We start from the raw sequence: 24,044 nt of genomic DNA, 5'->3' as shown, positions 1-24,044 counted from the left end.
ATGTTTCTTGAAGTAAATATTTTTTGACAATGTTTAAAAACTCAAATCTCAGAAGGTTTACAGCTAATAATTTAAAGGAAACAAAAGAGATGAACATCTTCAGATAAATATACTTGTAACAAGTACATGTATTTTAAAATGACATGTACAAAGTAGTAACACATAGAAAATATTTTCGGGTTATACTTCTGTGAGAAAATTAAAATGTGGAATAATGGTCCTTTTTTATAAGATTTGAATGATCAATGTTAAAATTGGTGGTGAAAGCTTATTATTTTTCTAGAGTTTTATTTTGCTATTTCTGAGAGGATTCTGACTGAAGGAAATGTAGGTTTTATACACTCTGGAAAAAGAGAAAGAAACCTAGCTTTTTCTTTGTGTAGAATCTCAAGTCCAGATGTTGGATTTTTTTCTTCATGAAAATTCATAATGTATCTATTATAGCTTCCTAATTAAAGTCACACATGTATGAATAATGTTTTGAAAATCAGTCACTATCTGCTTTACATATGTTAACATATATTATGTTTCAGAGTCATTTTTTGCCAAATAGCTTAGTGTGCTACGTAACTTACATGAAGTAGCAGATACTACTAATGTTTCGCTCATTGATTAGCTTTAGGAATTCTATAATAATGAAAAGTGAAAAAGCTAGAGTTTAATATTAATTTTCTAAAACCCAATTAAATTCTGTGACTATAAAAGTGTTGTTTCATTCTCTTATGCTTCCAAAGAGCTGTGACTTTTAATTAATTCAACAAATATGTACATTTTATCTACTTAATGCCAGTCACTCTTGAAAACATCTGACTGTATCTGTGAAGAAAGCTGACCAAAATGGCTGGGCATGGTGGCTCACGCCTGTAATCCCAGCACTTTGGGAGGCCGATGCACCTGAGCTGAGGGGTTCAAGACCAGCCTGGACAATGTAGTGAAACCCTATCTCTACTAAAAGCACAAAAATTAGCTGGGGTATGGTGATGCATGCCTGTAATCCCCGCTACTTGGGAGGCTGAGGCAGGAGAATCACTTGAACCAGGGAGTTGAAGGCTGTAGTGAGCCAAGATAACACCATTGCTCTCCAACCTGGCTGCAGTGAGCCAAGATAACACCATTGCCCTCCAGCCTGGCAACAAAGTGAAACTCCGTCTCAAAAAAAAAGAAAAAAAAATCTTCTCTAGCTCCTATTCTGGATCAATGGTAAATTAGAAACACAACAAGTAAGTTAATTGTATAATGTATTAGAAAAGGAGTAAGTGCGGTGAAGAGTCATAGAATAGGGTGAATGGTTGGAGAAAAAAGTGTAGTTTTAAATGCAATTGTCACGGTTCACCTTATTGAGAAATTGACATTTGAACAAAGATGTAAAGGAGGTGAGAGAGGTGAGATTTCAATGCTTTACTGCCATTAAACAGTGCGGTGACAATTATCAGGAGTTTGGCTCGGCTACTAATTTAAATTGATGATTCTAGCTAAGGATTTTACTTCTCTACCTATAAAATAAAAACAAGAAAAATATCTACTCAAAATTGAGAAGTGGGACTATAAGACCATTTATTGCACAAATACATTGCTCAATGCAAATGGGGCTAGGAATGCGCAATGAACAGCACACAATCTCGTTCCTTGAGGAACTTATGTTCATTTCAGTCATGATTACCTCCTACCAATGAACAATGACAGTGTATTGCAAGACTTTTTGGAGACTGCCATCTATTTTGCAATTGAATGGATATTGGCACACAGAATTGCCTTCCTGATTTGTACTCCTCTTAGACCTGTACATCACTGAACCTGACTAACTGGATCTTCTTAAAGTTTCTTATTAGCTGGCTCTCCCCTTCTGTAGCTTCTCCTACCTCTCAGACATTCATTCTTTATTTAATTGACTCACTTATTCTTTCAGATACTTTGTAAATAATAAACCTTAAGAATTCTTCCTCAGTCCTCTTTGTATTTCTTTATGCATTCTCTCTGAAATGTTACTGATTTTTAAATATCAGCTCTAAAGACACAGCTACCTCTCCGTCTTACCCAAATTCTTAATTGATATACAATACAAGTGTGCAGACAGAGAAAAGAATAACTTTTATATTTCTACAGTTAAGAAGGAAGACTCAGGTTTATATGGGGAGCAAATGGGTCAGCTAAATGGCCCTCACAATTCCCTGCCCACTTACCACAATCGGGAGCCTTGGCACGTCTGTCTACTTTGAGTATCCTCCTAGGATCCCAGCAGGCAGTGTCAATTTGATCTGAAGCGTCTGTACCAACAGCAAAAATTTTGCTCTGCATTCTTTTTTCCAACCCAAATTATGTCCAGCCATGTTGTGTAACCTAGCATGTTGGGGATTCTCCAATAAAATTAAAGGACCATATTAGGATACTCATATGATTAAAAAAAAATAAAGATTAACCAGTAAAAATTTTAACCCCAATAGATGGATAATAGAAATGGAAATATAATCTCCCTGACATTATAAAATTACAGGAAAGAGGTTGAAGATTCAATAAAATTTTAATTCCAATAGAATCAAAATCAAAATCAAATTCCACATAAATTAAAAGTTCACAAAAGAAAGAGTCAGAAATTCATCTCTGTATGTCCTACTCTTCATGGTTGTGGCTGGAGATATCGCCAATGCCTGGGTGGAGTTCAGGATCCTTTAGAAATTCAAGCCTAAGCTGGCATGGAGATGGTTCTTTCATAACTCAGAATGTTATGCCTCATTTTTAAATGTAGAGATTATTTATTATTTAAGTTTCCATTGAGGGATGATTTACAAATAGTGTCATGTGCAAATCTTAAGTGTACAATTCAGTTCTGATAAATATATACACCACACTTTTATTAAGAAGTAGGATATTTCTGTCACTCCAGAAAATTCCCTTGAGCCACTTCCCAAGAAATCCCTGTCCATCAAGAAGTGGCCGTTGTTCTGATTTCTCTTGCCACAGATCAATTTTGCCTGATCTAGAAATATATATACACAGAAACATAAAGTGTGTACTCTGCAGTGGTTTGGTTCTTTCACTTAGCATATTTTTTGAAATTCATTATGTTGTTATATATATGAATAGTTCATTCTTTTTTTTTTTTTTTTTTTTTTTTTTACAGAGTGGTATTCTACTGCATAAATATACTGCAGTGTTGTTTTTCTTTTTCAATTAATTCTCCTGTTGATGGATGCCTGAGCTGTTTCCAGCTTCTTGGAGTTTATTATATATACATAATAATCTTTTGATCTAAATATTTTCTGTTGTTGTAGAGCTTTCATATATATATATATATATATATATATATATATATATATATATATATAGTGTGTGTGTGTGTGTGTGTGTGTGTGTGGCAGTATTGTACAAAGATTCTTGAGGGTAAATTTTCATTTTTCTTGGATGAATACTTAGGAGTAGAATTCTTGGGTAATATGGTAGAAGCACATTTAATTTTACAAGAAACTATCAAATAGATGTATCATTTTATACTCCCACGATAATATCGAGAGTTTTGGTTGTTCACTGTCTTTTTAATTTTATTCACTTTTGGGTGTGTAGTAGTATCTTATTTTGGTTTTAATATTCTGACCTCACAGTAATGGCATACAGACATCCAAGATTATTATAGCCCTGGCGTCAAATCGGTTAACTTTTTTTCAGACAGTATAGTCCCCAGATCCTAGAACAGTTTTTCTTTTATGTAAAATTAGGAACTCGGTACTTAACAATATTTTTAAAAACATAGCAGAAACTTCTTTATATTATTTGAGTAAAGGAAAGCACAGAAGGGGACATTCTGCTTGTTTCTAGTGTCATTAGGATGTCAGTCTAATCTATGCATAATACATAAACAATGGACTTAATCTCAACTGATAGAAACCTACCAGCAAGATGATAAATTGAATCCTAAGCATTTACTGTTTAGAGGGAAGCAAGATCTACTATGTTTGATACTTCTTGATTCTCCTTAGTTCCACCATCTTTCATAGGTGGCTTCCAACGTCACCTTGTTCATCTGACTAAGCTGAAGGAGAGGAGTTAAACATAGAGGAAGACGTGAGTAAAGTTTATATGAGGCATGGCTAAAAATGGTAAGCCACCATTACCACTCATATTCCATCGGCTAAAATTCAATCATGTGGACCCAGGTAACTGCAAAAGAGACTGGAAAATGGGATCTAAATGCAACCTGGAAGAAGAGAAAATAGGTCAAAACCAGCTAGTAGTGTCTGCATACCTCATTCTAGCCTGCAATGCCAAACCTTATAGTGACTGTAATTGTGCTCTGCACTGGCTTGTACACTGAAATTGCCTGTTCATCGCTAAAACCATCATCACTTTGCCAAAATCTGCTTGGCTGAAGTCCTTTGACACAATCTAAAAAGTTTTCAGATCTTTCTTGAACCTCCTAAATGCACCTTCTCCACCTGAGCACTTTTGGCAGGCTAAAATATGTTTGCTGTGGTCTGAACGCCTTTCTTGAGGCCCAGGTATACTCAGATTGCTGCCTCTATGGAAATACCCGACTTGGGTGTGACAAACCTAATATAGTCTGAGGTCATTCACCTAAGTAAAAACACCTTTGACTTAAAGTTTTAAGCTTTCATTCAGGCTGCAGCAGTTTAAAGCAGATCCATATAATCTTTCAAAAGCCACCATCATCAAAACATCCTGCCCACATTTAAATTGCATACTCTGACAACACAAGATGCTTCATCACTCACTGTATATATTTTGCTCCCCTAAATTATTCTTGTTTCATTTCTCAATGTTCCCAGCCAACATAAAAAAAAAAAAAATGCTGGATCTTGATATTGCTTTTTCCAAAAGCCACAATTCTCAATTCCTAGCCCTCCAGCAATGGAGGCTGCCTCAGCAAAAGGATTAGTAGTTGGGAAAGTGAGTGAAAGCACGTACTGACTTCCGAGGATGGAAAAAGACCAAGCATGCCGAATTAATTCTTCCCACATTTAACAACCAGACCAAATGCCTGCATTCCCTGCTCCCGAGTACATGGAGAGATAGGAATCCTTATGATACTCATAAGGTATCTATTATTATGATCTGCTATTATGGTAGTTGGCTTCCATAAATGGAGTTAACACCAATGAAGAAGTAGCTCCCTGGCCCTTACAAACAAAAGCACTGCCTATTTATCTGGCCTTTGTCTCTTTCCTAAACTGATCTAAAAATCACTAAGTGATTTTTAGCAATCTTTCCATTGCTTTTAAAGGTCAAAATGCTTTAAGTAGGCCACAGGCCCTGCATAAACTTTCCCCAATATAGCTCAACTTCATTCCTTCCTCACCTTCCCTGTCACTACTGCACACCAGCCAAACTGGCTTCCTTTCTTAACCTTGAACTAAGCAAGCTTATTTCTGCTTATTTCAGGACTTTTGAACGTGCCTGGAACAATCTCTGTGTCCCTCCTTCCCTCACCCATTGTCCAAAACTTTTAATCTAATTAATGCCCACATATCTTTCAAGTCTCAGCTTGAATGTCACTTCTGCAGATGAGACTTCATTGATTCCTTAGAGGATACAGGCTTCCCTTCATATTGAAGTATCATCTTTAATTTCCTGAAATAACTTACCACAATTGAAACTACTTAATTATTTAATGATTTGTGTTTTCTGCTTCTTTCTCCCATAAAATCTAAGCTTCACCATAGAAAATGTGTGTCTTAGTCATTCCTGTTTAAGACAATACTTGACATTTTGTGGATGTTTAATAATCATTTGCTGAATTAATATTTCTAAACTTCAGGATTCTCATGGTGCGACCCTTAACATAGATCATCAGTTAAAACTTACAAAAAAAGATAAATTAAGTTTTCTCAAACCCACTACACAGTCCCACAGTGATAATGTTACTTAACCATTAATCTAGTACTTGGAATAAATTCTCGTGTCTTATCTATGTCTGAAGGTGCCTTAACGAGCCTTCTATGCCAATCTGTAGGATTATTACTTTCTCCACAAAGCTATTCTAATATCTTTCACAAATTGTCATCTCTCTTGCTTCATTAGGCTAAAACAGAACAAGGTACTTTGAGCCATTCTTCATTACAGTACAGTTATGTGTGTCCCTTTTTTAAGCCCCAGTAATATTACAGATTTCCTTAGGGAGGAGACTGATTCTCTCTAGCTACATCAGTGCCTGTTACGGTGCCTAGTAAAGATGTTGTTCAATGAGTAGTACTGAATTTAATACCACAGGAAATAAGTCTAGATCTCAAAAGGAGCAGATGAAGATTATGATATAAAAGCCACAGTCTCAAGATTTTATTTATATTAGTCCATTGATACATGCTTGCTATAAGCTGAGCCTCCCTTCCTTGTAAGGCTTTCTTTTCTTTTCTTTCTTTGTTTTTCATGTTCTTTTAGACCATAGACAACAATGGTGCACTTAAGCAATCTCCCTGAAGTAAGGAAAGTCTGTACTGGAATGTTAGCTCTGCCCTTTACAAGCTTTAACCATGAATTGTCTCCTAGACAGTGCCAAACCAATACTTTAAATTCCACATCTCCTTCATTTGTAAAGCACTCTAAAGTGGATACGCTGCTTTTATTGATGTTTAATGGATTCTCCCTTAGATGCTATTCAAATGCTTTAAAAAGATCAAATTGTCTTTACCTCAAAGCCAGCTGCCTATACTTACTAATCTATTTTTTAAAAATTATTTTATTGTCCCACAGGCACTAAAGAAAGAAAACTAGTGTCTTACATCTAGTAAGTACTCAAGTTCGATAAACTGTTTCCAAGGCCTCTATGTTTTATTTGATCAGTTGTGTGATATCACAGAAAAAGTATAGAATTTTCATTCAAAATATAAACTTTTATATATCTTAGCTCTCCCACTTTCTAACCATGTAATTTTGAGCAAATCACTCTAGTTTTTCCTATTGTAAAATGGAATTAAAAATAGCAACAAACCAATTTTTTTCACTGAAAACTTTTTCCTAAAGTGTAATGGCATGATTATTGCAGTTTTTCTATGAACACTGGAAAACCCAAGTCAAATAATCATGATAGAAGTTATAAATGTTGCGATTGTTCTCAGTATATAATTTGCTTCTTATCATTTTCTATAATAAATTTATGTCAGATTGTAAATTTTACCTCCAAAAGTGCTATACAGAAAGCAAATTCTTAATATTATAAATATTTATTGAGTTTAAACATAAAAGCATTTCTAACTAAAAAATATTAAATATATAGATTTGTATGTATAAATGTAATAATATGTAGTATGTATGTATTTATGTCTTTTTTTCAACTAAAATTAAGAATGAAAATATTTTAAGTGTAAAGTTTTGAGAAGCAAATGTCTATATTTAGAGTAGCGGATTGTAAATAAAATCTGAGGTTTTGTCTCTCAGTGATTAGAAAATGTAAACATAACTTATCCACATAAATCTATTAATTCTCTCCATTCTGTCCTTATTCCAAAATTTCTAAACTAACTAGATGTGAGGAAAAACTGCATCCAAAATAGTTTTAGGTGGAGGCAACCAAATGCTCAATTCCAGGTGTTTTTATGTTCATTGAGAGTCATTCTATTCACTAATCTGAAATGATCATGGTTATTGCAGTTTTTCTTTTCTTCTCTCCTGAATTTTGAAATACTAGATTTAAAGTTGGTGGTTTAAAAAATCCTCAGAGCTCCTTTTCCAGCTGTTCACTGTCAGCTGCAGGGACTTTGCAGAATCTGCACTAGTAAAGGTGCTGACGTTGACTGTCTTAGGGTCACAGGGAAAGGCTGCATGTGTGCATTCAGGTGCTCAAGGAAGTATGCATTCCACTCCAGCAAGATGACTTGGCTTAATGCAACTTGCCTGGTTAATAACAGAGCCCACAAACACACTAGTCAGGGGTGAAGGCTTGCATTGGGAGCAATATTCAGATTAAGTAAACACCATCTCCTGTAAAAGATAGGAGTTGAAATCAGCTCTGAGAGAACTCTCAGAGGACACCAAAAAATTCACCTCATTTCCTCTTTTGGCTCGTGTGGTTCAAAAAAGCAAAAGAAATGAGATATGACTCTGCGTTCCAGAGCAGAGAACATACACATATATTATTAGTAATTTTATCTTCAAATTTTACCTTATATACACATACAGATATATCATTAGTAATTTACCTTCAAAGTGCTACACATGGCTTAGACTCAGGAATTGGGCCATTATTCTATCTTTTTTTCTATTTTAGCACAAAACAAAAGATTTGAGAATAACAGTGAATCAAGATCCTATTCGTAGTTTAGTAGGCTGGAGAAGATTTTATGAGATGAGAGAAGAGGTCAGTAACATTCTTCCCAGAAGTAGAGGGAAGAAATTAAATAATCTCTCCTTGTCTCTGGTGGGAAATGTGCCTTTTAATTCCTGGGAATAAGTGCACAAAAAAAGCTAAAGTAGAGTTTGATTTTCTCTGAAATAGCAATCTTCAAAATATGTTAGGATTGCTTGACATACTAGTAAATGAATCACTGTGAGGCATATTAACTAGAGCATGTAGATATGTCTGGTAGATTCTTAACAATCTGTTTAGCTTTAGGTAAAGATTTTGTTCAGAGTAGCATTGAGAGGGTGAGTTAAGCAATGGTTGCCAAATGCTTCCTATGTGGAAAACAAACACCAAACATTTGCCCCTAGTATCATTTGGTTTCTTTGGCTTCACACACACACACACACACACACACACACACACATGCACTCATAAATTTACACACACATAGATATATATATATATGCAGTTGAGTTTATGTATATCACATATTTAAGTGCATACAGTGTACATTATTTTTAAGCACAGATCCCATAAATGATAAAAACGCTTCTATAGTTGGTGATTATTTCTTAGACTGAGTGAAAAAGTATTTCATATGACACCTGAGTTATACTAATACATTAAAATTTGAGAAATATACAAGTCCTACACTAGAAAAATGAGGTTAAAGAAGAGTTAATTAAATAAGACATAGATATCATATATGTGTCTCTGTGTACAAGTAACTTACATATACATATATTTGTATGTATGTGTGTGTTTATGTATGTTGGTTATATATATATACTTACATACATACACATACAGATATATTATTAGTAAAGACAACTTTAACCACTATGATAAACTATGTTTCTGAGGATAAACATCCTCAGATTTTTAAACTTGAGGTGTTAGAAACATCTTTTCCACTGAAACAAAGAACTCTTCCCCCAACACATGCACATTTATACACAACTGAATATTTTTTTGACTCGCATACCCTCTATTTCCCATCTTCCCACTCAGTTCATGTGTTTGAATTGAGCTGGCCCTAATCCCAATCCCTTGGGAAGATAAAGTGACACAGAGCTAAACCAGCTGACACAATCCTTGTCATTCACAAACGTGATTGGTTCAGAAATGGTCACATGACCGTATATGAGGGAAAAAGAGTTTTGAGCCCAAGGTTTGAGTGAACTTGTTAATATCAGAGAATGCTTCTTGTGAGAACACATGCCCAGGGGTTCTGTTCCACAAAAAGAGAAACTGACTGGAAATGGCATCAGCACAGAGGAATGCAGAGTGGAGACCTAGAGAGAGTAAGGGGGTCAGTGTGTAGGTTTTAGAGTGGGTACCACAAATAAGTTAAGGGAGAAACCACCATCTGAAATAAATACTTAGCAAATCAATATAATGTGAATAATCTAGGCCATGTAAATGCTATAGGCTGAGAGGAAGCTTAGAACTGTGTTATTGACTGGGCTGGGATCGATACATATTTTAACAACTCAGAGCTATTGCATGTCAGACACAACATAATGATAAGGCGATTGATTTTTTTCAAGGGATTGGGGAATAATTGAATAATATTGTACATACTCTTTTATATATAAACCTTCCTCCAAAAGTAGGGCCCATTTAATGTCATATAATGAAGCTGTCAAGGAAATGGAAAGACTTGGAAGGGATAATAAAGTTTCACCATCTGTTTTCCTCTCTAAGCTGTAGCAGAGACTGAGGGAGCTGAGCCTTCTATGAAGAGCAGGGAGGGATTATAAAAGCCTCTTCTTGCCTGAGGCTCTTTCCAATTGTGAGCAATATTAAAGAGGTAGCACCATCTTCATTGAGGTTTGGGTTGGTGTCCTTGGGAAGGGCACTTGGTCTTTAGGACATAACAGGACATGGAACTGGAGGCTTAGGACTAATTCTGGACTCTGGGTTTTAAGGGGTGGATGAGTAAAAAGGATAGGAGGTTTCCTTTCTGTTGTTTGGCTCCATTTTGCAGGCTAGGAAATCATATCAAGAATTCAGATATATTATTTCATATGTACAATTGTGCATTGCTAAATTGTGGGGATAATATCTGAGAAATACATCATTTGGTGATTTCATCATTGTGCTTACATTGCAGAATGAACTTAAACCAATATGGTCTAGACTACTACACACCGGCTAAAGACATGTATAGCATGTTACTGTGCTGAATACTGTAGACATTAGGCAATTGTTAACACAATGGGAAGTATCTGTGTATCTAAACATATCTAAACACGGAAAAGATATAGTAAAAATACAGCATAAAAGATTTTAGAAAGGTACCACTGTATAGGGTACTTAACAGGAATGGAGCTTGCAAGACTGAACATGGCTTTGGGTGACTGAGTCAGTGAGTGAGTGGTGAGTGAATCTGAAAACCTAGGACATTACTGTTCAGTACTTCAGACTTTATAAACTGTGTATCTAGGATACTCTAAATTTGTATTGAAGATATTTGTATTTCTTCAATAATACATTCATCTTAGCTTACTGTAACTTTTTTACTTTATAAACTATTAAATTTTTTAGACTTGTTGAGTCTTTTATAATAATACTTAGCTTAAAACACAAACCCAATTTGTAGCTGTACAAAAATATTTTCTTTCTTTATATCATTTTTCTACAAGCTTTTTCCCCATTTTGAATTAAAAATTTTTTTTTTACTTAGAAAAACATTGTTGAAAACTAAGACACAAACACAGATATTAGCGTAATTCTGCACAGGGTCAGGGTCACCAGACCTCACTAGAAGACAGGAATTTTCCAACACCGTTGTAGTTTATGGGATTAACATCATATATGCAGTTCATTGTTGACTGAAATGTTGTTATGTGGCACATGACTGTATTTGGTTGAAAGTAATACAAATAGATAATGGCCAACTTAAACCAGAAGGGGACATATTATCAATATGCTTGGATAACTCATAGAATTCAGACAAATTATGATACTAAATCTCTGGAGGAGTATAAACTAGTCTAGGTCAGGGAGTCTCAGCAACAGAAATTCGTAAAACTTTCTTTAGACAGCTGTCATTAAGATGAATTAGTGTTGCATTTTCATTCAAAATTATCAATTTGAGTGAGAAAGAATTTGAATAAACTATAAAGCTATGGAAGGAGGTTAAAGTCACTTTCGGCCCACCTTTGCTATCAGAAATGGTTGCATAGGTGACAAATGATAAATAGGGCAAAAATGGTTTAGATGATAAAAGAGAATATTTGACCAAAAGAAAAAAAGAGTGTACCTTTGGCCGGAACAATCAAGCACAGTATTTGGGAAACCTGACTAAAGTGATAGATAGCTGGATATGTTGCAAAACTAACAGATAAGAAGGGAACAACCCACCTCTTCCCCACTGAAAAGAAAAACCTAAATACTCATGTGCTGTTCTTCAGAGATACTCATGAATGGAAAGATCTTTGAGTTGAATTTAACTCACTTCATAAGCATTCTTGAGTGCAGAGAGCCTTAAAAAGATAGAAAAGTGTTTAAAGAGGAAAAGAAAAAAACCACCTTAGCCCTTGAGTGTAGCAGAAATGAAGAAAGAAAGGTACAGAATGTGTCAGGAGCTTTGTATTAACCTGGGATTTAATAGATTAAGGGCTCCTGATTCAATTATGATTATGTTGATTGAAACAGCTTAGGATATAGAGCAAGCCACTGGGATTTTACAGACCCTGTTTGAATTATCCTTCAAGATTATCTGAATCCCTTTGCTCAATTTCTGTGTTTACCCCAAACCTTTAGATGGCTATTTTTCTCTTGAGATAATAGTAGAATAGAAGCAATACAGGCCTTTTAACATATACTAACTGAATTCTGGTCTGAACTGTATTAATTGCTTGAGGATTTAAGGAGGTAACACATGTAAAAGTTCTGGAAATACACTAGTTCTCAACAAATGCAATTTTCTTTTCCTTGACTTTCCCCTCGATACTGTGAAAGAGATACCCAGGATGGTAGATATTTGCATTCTGATCTCTACAAAGATACATTCTTATTGTATAGAGAACATTTTGGGATAAGGATAAGCTTGTCAAGAAATCCCTCCTGAATTTGCTTACCATGCATCAGTCTTGCAGAATATCTGAGTATCTAACAGACTGGGAGCATTTAGTTTCTGTATGCAAACCAAGATCATTCCTTATCCTCTGTGGTTTCAAAACGGCTTGCTCCTAAAGCAAGCACCAAAGCAATATTCTTCTTTAAACATCTTTTAATACAACATTGTCCAAGAGGCATGCATACTCCTCCTGGATCGTGTATTTATTTCAATCATTGATGTGATCATTTGAAACTGGAGGAAGGTAACTCTTTAGCATATGGTCTCATTTTTCTTCTTAGCTTCTTCTTTCTTCCTAGCAAATGGTTGATTATGAATAATACTGAAGCATTTCCTAGGTTCTAGAAGTGGTCAAATGTACATAGGTATGTACCATAGAGTATACAGTTGGTATGTACCTAAATTTTTGCTAAGAAAAATTTTGAGGAGATGATAAATCAATTCATTTGAAATGCATGGGAAAGTTTGTTCTTTGAAGACACCCACAAATAGATCCCTTTCTAAATGATACTTTTAAATACAGATTTTTCATATATTGGATTTTCTAAAATATATAATTCATTCTGTATGTGAATCTATAAAATGTAATGTCAAAGGGAGAGTGACTCTGTAGCGACCATCAGCACACACGCATGCACACACACATTCTCAGAGTTATATACACACTCATTCACTCTCTAAAAATTTCCATATGTAATTGACTAACAAATGAATTGAAAGCTCTGGTAGTTTGTGTGGCCACTAGTGAAGAAGCTTTGTTCTGCTACTTCAAATAAATATAACTAAACTCCTGCCAGGGATTGTATCAGATAAACAATAATAACACTGTCTCGTGACTGTAAACTCTGCCAGGGTAGACTCAGGCCTTTGAGCTTTTAGGAGCTGAGCAGAAGGAATTCTTCACCATGTCTGCCCCCAGAAAGCATCTTTGTTATGACAAATGGCAACTTGTATTCATCATTCCCCACTATTGGTGGTAAGGGAGACAGTTTAGCCTCCATCAACAAAAAAAATTCAAAATTAAAACTGGAAAGAACCTCACAGATTATCTCACACAGTGCTTTCAGACTGTTGAATTTCACGGACCAGCAACATTTGAAAATATAATCAAAACTTCTAAAAAGCAAAGTAACTAGCCAGAAGGAGGAAAGATACTGATATAGAACTTTTATATATGAAACAAGTATTTAAAAAATATCACTGCCACTTTTAAAATGGCAGCTTAGATTCAACATCTTTTTCTCTCTTTGTTTTTTTATGTTCTTAGAAATCATTCAAAGCAGAAAGACCATAAAACAAATGTACAAAATACACTTTTGGCAAAACTGGGAGGTATCTGTACCCTCAAATTTTGGAATAAGAAGGTATTTTCAAGGACAGTGGCAATAGAAGAGGAGTGTCACAAAGAACGGGAAAGCCACAAATGTCACAATAGCAGAGTACTTTTCTAGAGCTACTTTCTGAAACGTGAAACCCTAACCACCTGTTAGGAGCATCAGAACTGGGTACAAACATTAAGAACATAAACGAATTTCAGTATATACATATGTGAATGCCACAGCTACTATTGCTGTTGGTTCAAGAAAAATATAGAGTAAATAACTTTTCACCCCAAATTCTGAGTCTAAGGAAAGTTTAGAAAAATACTAGTTTCTCCTACTCATGAGCCCCTAAAAATAAATGATGCATAAAGTATACACTAACTTCAAAACATAACTGAAAAATGATTGACAAAAAATATTCTACAATAATCAAAATAAAGTAACAGAAATGCAGAGATTAAACCTTTGCAAGAAAGAAGAAAGTTATTTTCAGGCTGAGCATGGTGGCTCATGCCTATAATCCCAGCACTTTGAAAGGCCGAGGTGGGTGGATCACAAGGTCAGGAGTTCAAGACCACCTGGTCAAGATGATGAAACCCTGTCTCTACTAAAAATACAAAAAAATTAGCCAGGCATGATGGCAGTCACCTGTAATCCCAGCTACTCCAAAGGCTGAGGCAGAGAATTGCTTGAACCCAGGAGACAGATGTTGCAGTGAGCCAAGATTGTGCCAGTACACTCCAGCCTGGGCAAAAGAGTGAGTCTCTGTTTCAAAAAACAAAGAAAGAAAAGAAAAAAAGAAAATTATTTTCATGGAGTATCTTCAAATTTAGACCAAATATTTTGTCATCATTAAAAATATGTCAAAATTTTTCTCTTTATGAAATATAAATGTGAGGAAAAGATGTAATAGCTCAAGGAGGATATAAGAATAAAGCAAGAGTATGTAAAATATGAATTAATATAGCTTAGGAACAAAATGGAATAAAAGAATGAAAATGAAAATAAACTGGGCAGAATGGCTCATGCCTGTAATCCCAGCACTTTCGGAAGCTGAGGTGGGCAGATCACTTGAGGTCAGGAGTTCGAGACTAGCCTGGCCAACATAGTGAAACCCCATCTCTACTAAACATACAAAAATTAGTGAGGCATGATGGCAGTTGCCTGTAATTCCAGCTACTAGGGAAGCCGAGTCAGGAGAATCACTTTAACCCAGGAGGCAGAGGTTGCAGTGAGCTCAGATTGCATCACTGCACCCCGGCCTAGGCAACAAGAGCAAGACTCCATCTCAAAAAAATAATTTAAAAAATAAATGAATAAGGATGAATTTTGAAGGTCTGATTATATATTATATGTGATATAATACATAAATATACATATATAATTTGTATTTAATAAATTTAATATATTTATATAAATATATATTACGTATAATTAAAGCACTGAAGAAAATGTAGTTATGCACAGAACAAATATGTAAAAAAACTTTAATCTAGCACATGAATAAGTGCTCAGACCTAGTAATTACTAGGAAAATATAAATTAAGACTTCAATCAAATACGACTACACAGACACGAGAATGGTTAAAATTAAGAGACTGATAGCTCTAAATACTGGCATGACATGGAGCTGGCAGACTTACACATTGCTGTTGAGGATCAGAAATGATCCAACCACTGTGAGAAAAGGTTTAGTGGTCCTTTACACAGATAAACATACATGTGCCTTAGACATGGAAAGTCTACTTCTTGGTATTTATTCACCAAAACAAAACAACAACAACAAAAAACCTTTCTCTATAATAAGTTTGTATAGAAGAATATTTATAGTATCTTCATTAATAATTCAAAGAAGAAAAGATATACAAAGCATATAGTGTGGACTGATACTAAGCTATCAAAAGGAACAAATTACTAACATACCCAATATCCAAAAAATATAGGAGACAATATGCTGAGTGAAAAAAGCTGGATTCAAAATATCATATACTGCTTGATTCCATTTATGTGAAGTTCTAGAACAGGCAAACATAAGTGTATGTGTATATATATATATATATATTTAATTTGGGCTAGGCACGGTAGCACATACCTGTAATCCCAGCACTTTGGAACATTGGGGCAACAGGAATGCTTGAGCGCATTGAGTTTGAGACTACACTGGGCACTATTAAGACCCCCTTCTCTAAAAAATTTTTAAAAAATTAAGAACTTAGGCAAGCATGGTAACACGCAACTGTGATCCCAGCTACTCATAAGCCTGAGGTGAGAGAATTGCTTGAGCCGACAAGGTTGAGGATGCAGTGTGCCGTGATCACACTACTGCAGTTCAGCTTCGGCAATAGAGCAAGGCCCCGTCTCAAAAAAAACAAAACAAAACAAAACAAAAAAACAAAAAAAACGGAAACAGTTGCTGTCTTTGGTGGGGAAACTAACTGAAAAGGGGCATAAGATAACTTTCTGGAGAGAAACGTTTTATCTTGATGGGATTTGAGTTAAGAAGTGTATACATTTGTCAAAATCACACAGTTAAGATTAGTGAATCTAAATGTTTGCACATTTAACTAAAAAAAAAGACAACCAATCCTAATTAATAATCAAATAAGAGTTTCAGAGTGGGTGGATAAAGCAAAAATGGATTTGTTTTTGTTTTTGTGCTTTTCCCTTTTTTAGTTATTCATTTTTTAATTTTAATAGTTTTTGGGAAACAGGTGGTGTTTGGTTACATGGTAAGTTCTTTAGTGGTAATTTCTGAGATTCTGATGCACCCATCACCTGAGCAGTGTAGACTGTACCCAGTGTGTGTAATCTGTTATTCCTCATACCCTCCCACCCTTTTCCAAGTCCCTAAAGTCCACTGCGTCATTCTTATGCCTTTGCGTTCTTATACCTTAGCTCCCACTTATGAGTAAGAACATACAATGCTTGGTTTTCAAACAAGCATATAGTATCCCACCAATAGTGTAAAATTGTTCCCTTTTGATTATATATATATATATATATATATATATATATATATATATATGTTTGTTGGCCATTTGTATATCTTCTTTTAAAAACTGTCTATTCATGTCCTTAGCCCAGTTTTTGTTAGGATTGTTTGTTTTGTTCTTGCTGATTTGTTTGGGTTCTTTGTAGATTTCAGATATTAGTCCTTTGTCAGATGTATACATTGTGAAGATTTTCTCCCACTCTGTGGGTTACCTGCTAACTCTGCAGATAATTTCCTTTGCTGTACAGAAGCTTTTTAATTTAATTTTGTCTCACCTATTTATTTTTGCTTTTGTTGCATTTGCTTTTGGGTTCTTGGTCATAAAGTCTTTGCCTAAGCCAATGTCTAGAAGGGTTTTTCTATGTTATCTTCTAGAATTTTTATAGTTTCAGGTCTTAGATATAAGTCTTTGATCCATCTTGAGTTGATTTTTGTATAGAGTGAGAGATACAGATCCAGTTTTATTCTTCTGCATGTGGCTTACCAGTTACCCCAGAACCAAACATGGCAGAATTTTGATTATTTTTGAAGCTGAGAGATGGCTTCATGGGAATTTATTTAATCACTCTTCTTTCTTTCTTTGTATAAGTTTGAATTCTCCCCAAACAACAGTTAAAATTTCTGAAATAAGGAAAAACTTCATTCTACTTATAGAATTGGCATAATGATGCAAGGAAAACAGGTTTTTTTTTTTTTCTTTTTCTTTTTCTTTTTGGCTTGAATTTCATTATTAACATCATGACTGATAGGTTTTTTAAAAATATGCATTTACCTGTTATTTCTTTGCCAAGCCTTTTTGTTTTAACTGTCTAAATGTCTTTATTTTAAGCATATCTTTTTATATAGGCTTTAGCTGCATTTTGCTTTGTTAGTCAAACTGCAGTTTTTTCTTTTAACATGTGCAATAGCTCATACTGATATGAGTGATAGCTTTAATCTTAGTTCTAAAATATTGTTTTATATTAACTTTTCAATGTCCTTCATGTTGTGGTTTGAGTTTTCTGTGGTTTTATTATTTCTTTTGATATTTAGAAAGTATAACTTTTTTTCTCCAGTTGTTACATTTATATTAATAACTGTATTTAACACCCTTAAGTCACATGTTTCTTTGGAAGCTTAGTTTTTACTATGAGCAATATTGAAATTAGGCAATATCTGTTTATTTTCTTCTTTCCTCTTTCTCACTTTTCAATTTTAACCACTGATATAATTTTAGTTTTAACGTTTTTATTCCTAAGTATATTAAACTATTTCATTTGTGAATTTCAGCTAATATCTTTACACTCCCTATTAAAATCTGTGAAAATATGGAGGAGCTAATTTTACTTCTGATTAGCTCTACATTTTGTATTTTTGTTAGTTGTATAATGCCTTTTGATATAGTCTGGATATGTGTCCCCTCTAAATATCATGTTGAATTGTAATCCCCAATGTGGGAGGTAGGGCCTGGTGGGAGGTGATTAAATCATGGGGACAGATTTCTCATGGATAGTTTAGCTCCATCCCCCTGGTGCTGACTTACGACAGTGAGTGAGTTCTCATGAGATCTGGTCTTTCAAAAGTGTGTGGCACCTTCCTTCCTCCCGACACCCTCTCTTGCTCCTGTTCTCTCCATGTGACGTGCCTGCTGCCACTTTGCTTTCCACCATGAGTAAAAGCTCCTTGAGGCCTCCCCAGAAGACACGGAGATGCTGGCTCTATGCTTCCTGTACAGCCTGCAGAACCATGAGCCAATTAAACCTCTTTTTCTTTATAAATTACCCAGTCTCAGGTATTTCTTTATAGCAATGCAAGAATGCCCTAAATATACCTTTTATTCTTAAAGCATATTATATTTATATACTATTCTGTCAAGATTTATCTTCCTCTTTTTTCTCAGTTCTACAGTTAAATATGTTCACTTCACACCTCATAGACCTTATAAATGAAGATTCTTCAGTCATTTTGTACTGACAGAAGTTTATTCTCTACTGCATTTCTGAGCAAATACCCATGAGAATGATATTCCCAGGTAACCAGCCTGTTCACAACTTCCTTTGATTGGTTGTCAATGGCCTTACGCTTGAAGGATATAAAAACTGATGCCTTATATTTGTTTCCTGAGTGTTGTAAAAGCTGTTTTATCACTTCCTAACCTAAAAAAAAAAAATGAATTTCACTGTTTTTCTTTTTTTCTCAATTGAGGTAAAATTTTTAAACATTGAAATTTACCCCTTTTTATTGTGTAGTTCTGGAGCTTCTAAATACACTTATTAATAGGTCGTAAGAATTCTGTTCCAAAGAGATTAAAGTCCTCATTTCTTTACTTGCTGTGAGCAAAGGTTGTTTTTAGTTTCAACAGGCTCCTATATTCCTTGGCTCATGGACCCTTTCTCTGTCTTTAAAGCCAGGAATGGCTAGTTGAATCCTTCTCATGCTTCAAATCTCCCTGACCTCTCCTGCTTCCTGTCTCTTGTCTTCCTCTTTTACTGCATATCTGATGGACTCTTACATTTTCTGTTCTGCTTTTAAGGACTTTGTGATTAGATTGTGCCCACCCAGATATTCCAGGGTAAACTCCCTGTTTTTAATGTCAACTGATTAGTAACTTTAATTACATCTGCAAAGTCCTTTTATAACAGTACATAAAGTCATGTTTGATTATATTATCTTTACAACAGGAATGAGAATCTTAGGGGGGAACCTTTAGAATTCTGCTTATCACATACAGACATGAAAAAACTCAATTGATTTTACTTACAAGGGAAATATAAACTAAGCATACACTGAGATACCTTTTTTCACCTTCCATTTAGGCTACAATCAACCAGTATGATAACACGCTGATGAAGGATAGGAGTAACAGGAACTCGGATATATTGCTACTAGAAGTTTTGACTGGCATAACATTGATAGAGGGTAATGTGGCAAAATCACAACTGCAAACATAAATACGTTTGTCCAGAAATTCTACTTCTACAAGTTTTCTACAGATGTGACACATGCATTAATTGAACAAGGTTGTTCACTGCATGTTGATTTTTGTAGCAGAATATTGAATGCAAACTAAATACCCAGGGGACTAGTTAGTAAAGTAGCATAACTTGACATCAATAGAACACAATACATAGACTACAATAGAATACATTAAAAAATGATGAATTTCTTTATATGCTATTATAAGTGATATGTAAGAAGATATATTGTTTTTAAAAGTTATAAAACAGCAAATATTATATACAACCAGTTGAGAATAAAAAGGAGAAGCAGAATACATACATCTATATGCATTTGCTTACATCAGCATAAAATATCTCTGAAAGTACACTGAGAGAAACACAATAATAATTGATGCCTTCAGGGAAGAGAAATTGGTGGTACCTGGTGGAAACTTTGGAGACTGTTTGCATCTTGGATCATGTAAATGTATAATCTAGATAATAGCTAAGTGAGTAAAACAAACTACTTAAATTCTTTCTATCAACACCACCATATCTTGAAAGTAAATATTTTTACTTGAAATGCAGGCATCTAATGAGTATGTATCAACCATCCTGCAGAGCAACTTCTGGACATCATCTTTTTCTATCTTTAGAACAGTCTCTATGATTAATAGTAGTCTCCTCATTTTATAATTGAAAGACTGAAGCTCAGAAAGATGTGCAATTACCCAAGACTGCACAAGTGCTAAGACGTTTGTCCAGGGTTTGACATGGAGCAATTTTCTGTCCCAATTTTAACTACTGCATGATAAGACTGTATTTTTATAAAAAAAGAATATTATCTTAGAACAAAGAATATCCTTTTTAAAAAATATTTATCTTTATATAAAATTAAACCCATTGCCTTTCTATTTTCCATTTTGTGTGTACAGCGGCACTGGTCTCCAAATTAAGGCTTAAGAAATACTGTTGGAGGCCAGGCACGGTGGCTCACGCCTGTAATCCCAGCACTTTGGGAGGCCGAGATAGGTGGATCACCTGAGGTCAGGTGTTCAAGAACAGCTTGGCCAAATGATGAAACCCTATCTCTACTAAAAATACAAAATTAGCCAGGTATGATGGCGCATGCCTGTGATCCCAACTACTTGGGAGGCTGTGGCAGCAGTGAAATCTCTTGAACCAGGGAGGCAGAGGTTGCAGTGAGCTGCGATCGTACCACTGCACTCCAGCCTGGGCAAAAACAGTAAAACTCCATCAAGAGAAAGGAAGAAAGGAAGAAAGGAAGAAAAGAAGAAGGAAAAAAGGAAAGAAGGCAGGAAGGCAGGAAGGCAGGAAGGCAGGAAGAAGGAAGAAGGAAGGAAGGAAGGAAGGAAGGAAGATGGAGTTCAGTCTGCAGCTGAATACTGCAGTCCCTACTATAACACCTTCCACAGGAAGACCCAACACCTCTCCTTGAAAAACTTTATTGACAGTGAACTTTCCCATAGGGCAACTTTCTCACAAAGCAGTCTATTCCTTGTGTTCAGGCAAGTTTCAGTGCCAGAAAGCTTGTGCTACATCAGTCTGAAACAGACTTTACTTGCAATCTTGGCATCTTTGTCCTAAATTTCCCCTGTGGGGCCACTGTGGAAGACTGAATTAATTCCATTCCTTAAGACAGCTCTTCAAGCATTCAAAATATTTTCATTTCAAGTTCAAACCTTCCAAGCTTCTCTGTGTCACATACAATAGGATTTTTTTAAAGTCTCCCAATGTGCATAAACAAGTAATTCTCCTTTGATGTCACTCCAGTTTATCAATGTTTTTGATAGAATATTTTACCAGGGAAAACTGACCAACAGAAAGCCAGCAGGGGTTATGGCCACCAGTTTCTAAATAGTATCCTGTTAACAGCAGGCAAAAATAGATTATCTCTATGATGGGAAGATCAGCCTGTTACTTGTATAAAGCAAGCAGGCATATACAATCTTTAATTATTTTTCACATTTGCAACTTAGGTTTCCTACCACACACACACCCACGCACAAGCACACATGCACACGTGCACACACACATGCGCAGGCACGCCCACGTGCGTGCACACGTGCGCACACACACACACACACAGAATGTATTCGTTGCCTTAAGGGCAAGATTTGATTATTTCCATTTAAGATTTTTCAGAGTCAAGTTGTTGAAAAAGAAGCTAAATTCAGAGGGAAAAAAATGGAGAAAGTAGAGAAAGTTAAAAATGAAAAAAAAAAAAAGAACTTGAAATATATACTAGTATGATTTGGTATATTCTTTTTTCATTATTGAAATATCTATTGAAACTCCTGGCTTTTTTTTTTTTTGCACAAAATATTTAGGATTATTTGTTAGCAACTAAATTTCAGACCATTAATGAAATTACATCATTAAATGTTATAAATAGCTAACATTTACTGAAGCCTTTGTGTACCAGGAACTATTACAAGGGCTTCCAATGAAAGACATGTTTTTATTTCACAACCCTATGACATAGATATTATAGTCTATTTTTAAAGATAAAACTGAGGTAATTTATTTGCCCGAGGTCATAGAAAATGATCAATAAAGCTACTATTCAGAGCTAAGAAGTTCAGTTTTGAAACGAATGACATGCTGTTAATTATATAATAGTTCTGGAAAGAGTCATGCGTGCTTGAGTTCCTTCCTGAAAAAAGGTAAAAATATTGAAATTCAGAATATGCAGTGCCAGTAATGACTATAGAACAAGAAAAAGCTGCAGTCAAATTAGACGAAAACTCAATCATAGAAGGAAAGTAATAGGCATAGTGGTTAGGTGCAATGCATATGCTTTGAAATCACATAGACCAGACTTGAATTCAACTCTGCTGTTTACCAAGGTAAGGATATGAACAAATAACCTGATCTGAAGCCCTAGTTTCCTTGTCTGCAAAATGAAGACAATATCTCCTTCAAAGTGCTATTACCAAGAACAAATGTGATAATATATGTAAATCACTTCACAATGCTGGACACATAGTATGCACTTAATAAATGACGGCTATTATATTATTATTATAGTCAAGTTTGAGTCATGACACCGGAGGGAGCTTATACCTGGTAAATTCAATGTTCTCCCTCAGTGAAGTTGCTCATGTTCCTAACCTCCAGTAGTGCCCAATTCAGGAATGTGTGCTTAATAATTAATCATAGATTATATTTTATTGCATTAGCTAATGTTGCTTTCCACTTTTAGCTGTTGCATAACTTCATGAGGAATTTGTCAATTTTTTTTTCATTAACAAAAAGAAAATGTAAAAAAAAAAAGAAATCTGGAGAATATTCTCTTTTCTACCATTTCCAAAGAATATTATTCCTTCCATGGTGTCATTTATTGTTTACTATAAAAGACTATTAAAATGTCAGTAACAACGGCAGTTTCTGTGGCTGGGTAATACATATTGTTTAGAATAAAATTTCAACAAAGTATGTGGCTGAGAGCCTGGAATAGTCAACAGACATTTATCAGAATCATCATAAGTGGAAAGAAAATAATCGTTTTGTCTAAAATAGAAATATTATTTTTATTATTTACTTTGAGTATCAGTACTAATGTATTGTCACACTATTTGCAGGGGTTTTGTTTGTTTGTTTGTTTGTTTGTTTGTTTGTTTGTTTGAGACAGGGCTTTTCTCTGTCACCCACTCTGGAGTGCAGTGGTGCGACCCTGGCTTACCAGCAACTTCCACCTCCCCATTCAAGAAATTCTCATGTTTTAGCTGGGACTGCAGGCACAGCCACCACACCTGGCTAATTTTTGTATATTTAGTAGAGATGGGGTTTCGCCATGTTGTCCAGGATGGTCTCGCACTCCTAACCTCAAGTGATCTGGCAGCCTCAGCCTCCCAAAGTGCTGGGATTACAGGTGTGAGCCACCGCGCCAGGCTGCAGTATGCTTTATGGTTAAAGTCGTTAGGCAAAAGCCTCAGGTTCTTTTCAGGTTTCCAAGGACTGTCTCTCTTAGGAAAAGTCTCTCCAGGCACAAATGACTGACAGTCCTAGAAATGACCAATTTCTAGCCAATTTCACTTCAAATAGTAGATTGATAAAATTATATTCAATAATTTTAAATGCAACACAATTTTATGAATGGAGACTATGTTATTGAAAAGTGAAGTTGAAATTGAAGTCAGAAGCTCTGACTTCTCCGTCTTCAACTGGATTATCTTCCTATTGAATTTAGAATATAATCTACACTCCTTACCAAACTCTTTAAGGTCTTCTCTAGATTTACCCTTACCCCTTTCTCTGACCACGTCTCTTCTGCATCTTCCCTTGTGTGTTGCCCTCTAATCACACTGGCAATCCGTCACTACTGGAGCTTTCTTGACTTCCTGGCTTTTTGCCAGGATTCCTCCTGCAAAATTCACTTCTTCCAGACCTTTACTTAAGTGTCCCCTGTTATCAT

This window comes from Saimiri boliviensis, chromosome 7, assembly GCF_048565385.1.
Source record: "Saimiri boliviensis isolate mSaiBol1 chromosome 7, mSaiBol1.pri, whole genome shotgun sequence".
Classification (NCBI taxonomy): domain Eukaryota; kingdom Metazoa; phylum Chordata; class Mammalia; order Primates; family Cebidae; genus Saimiri; species Saimiri boliviensis.
This window is presented reverse-complemented; position numbering follows the sequence as displayed.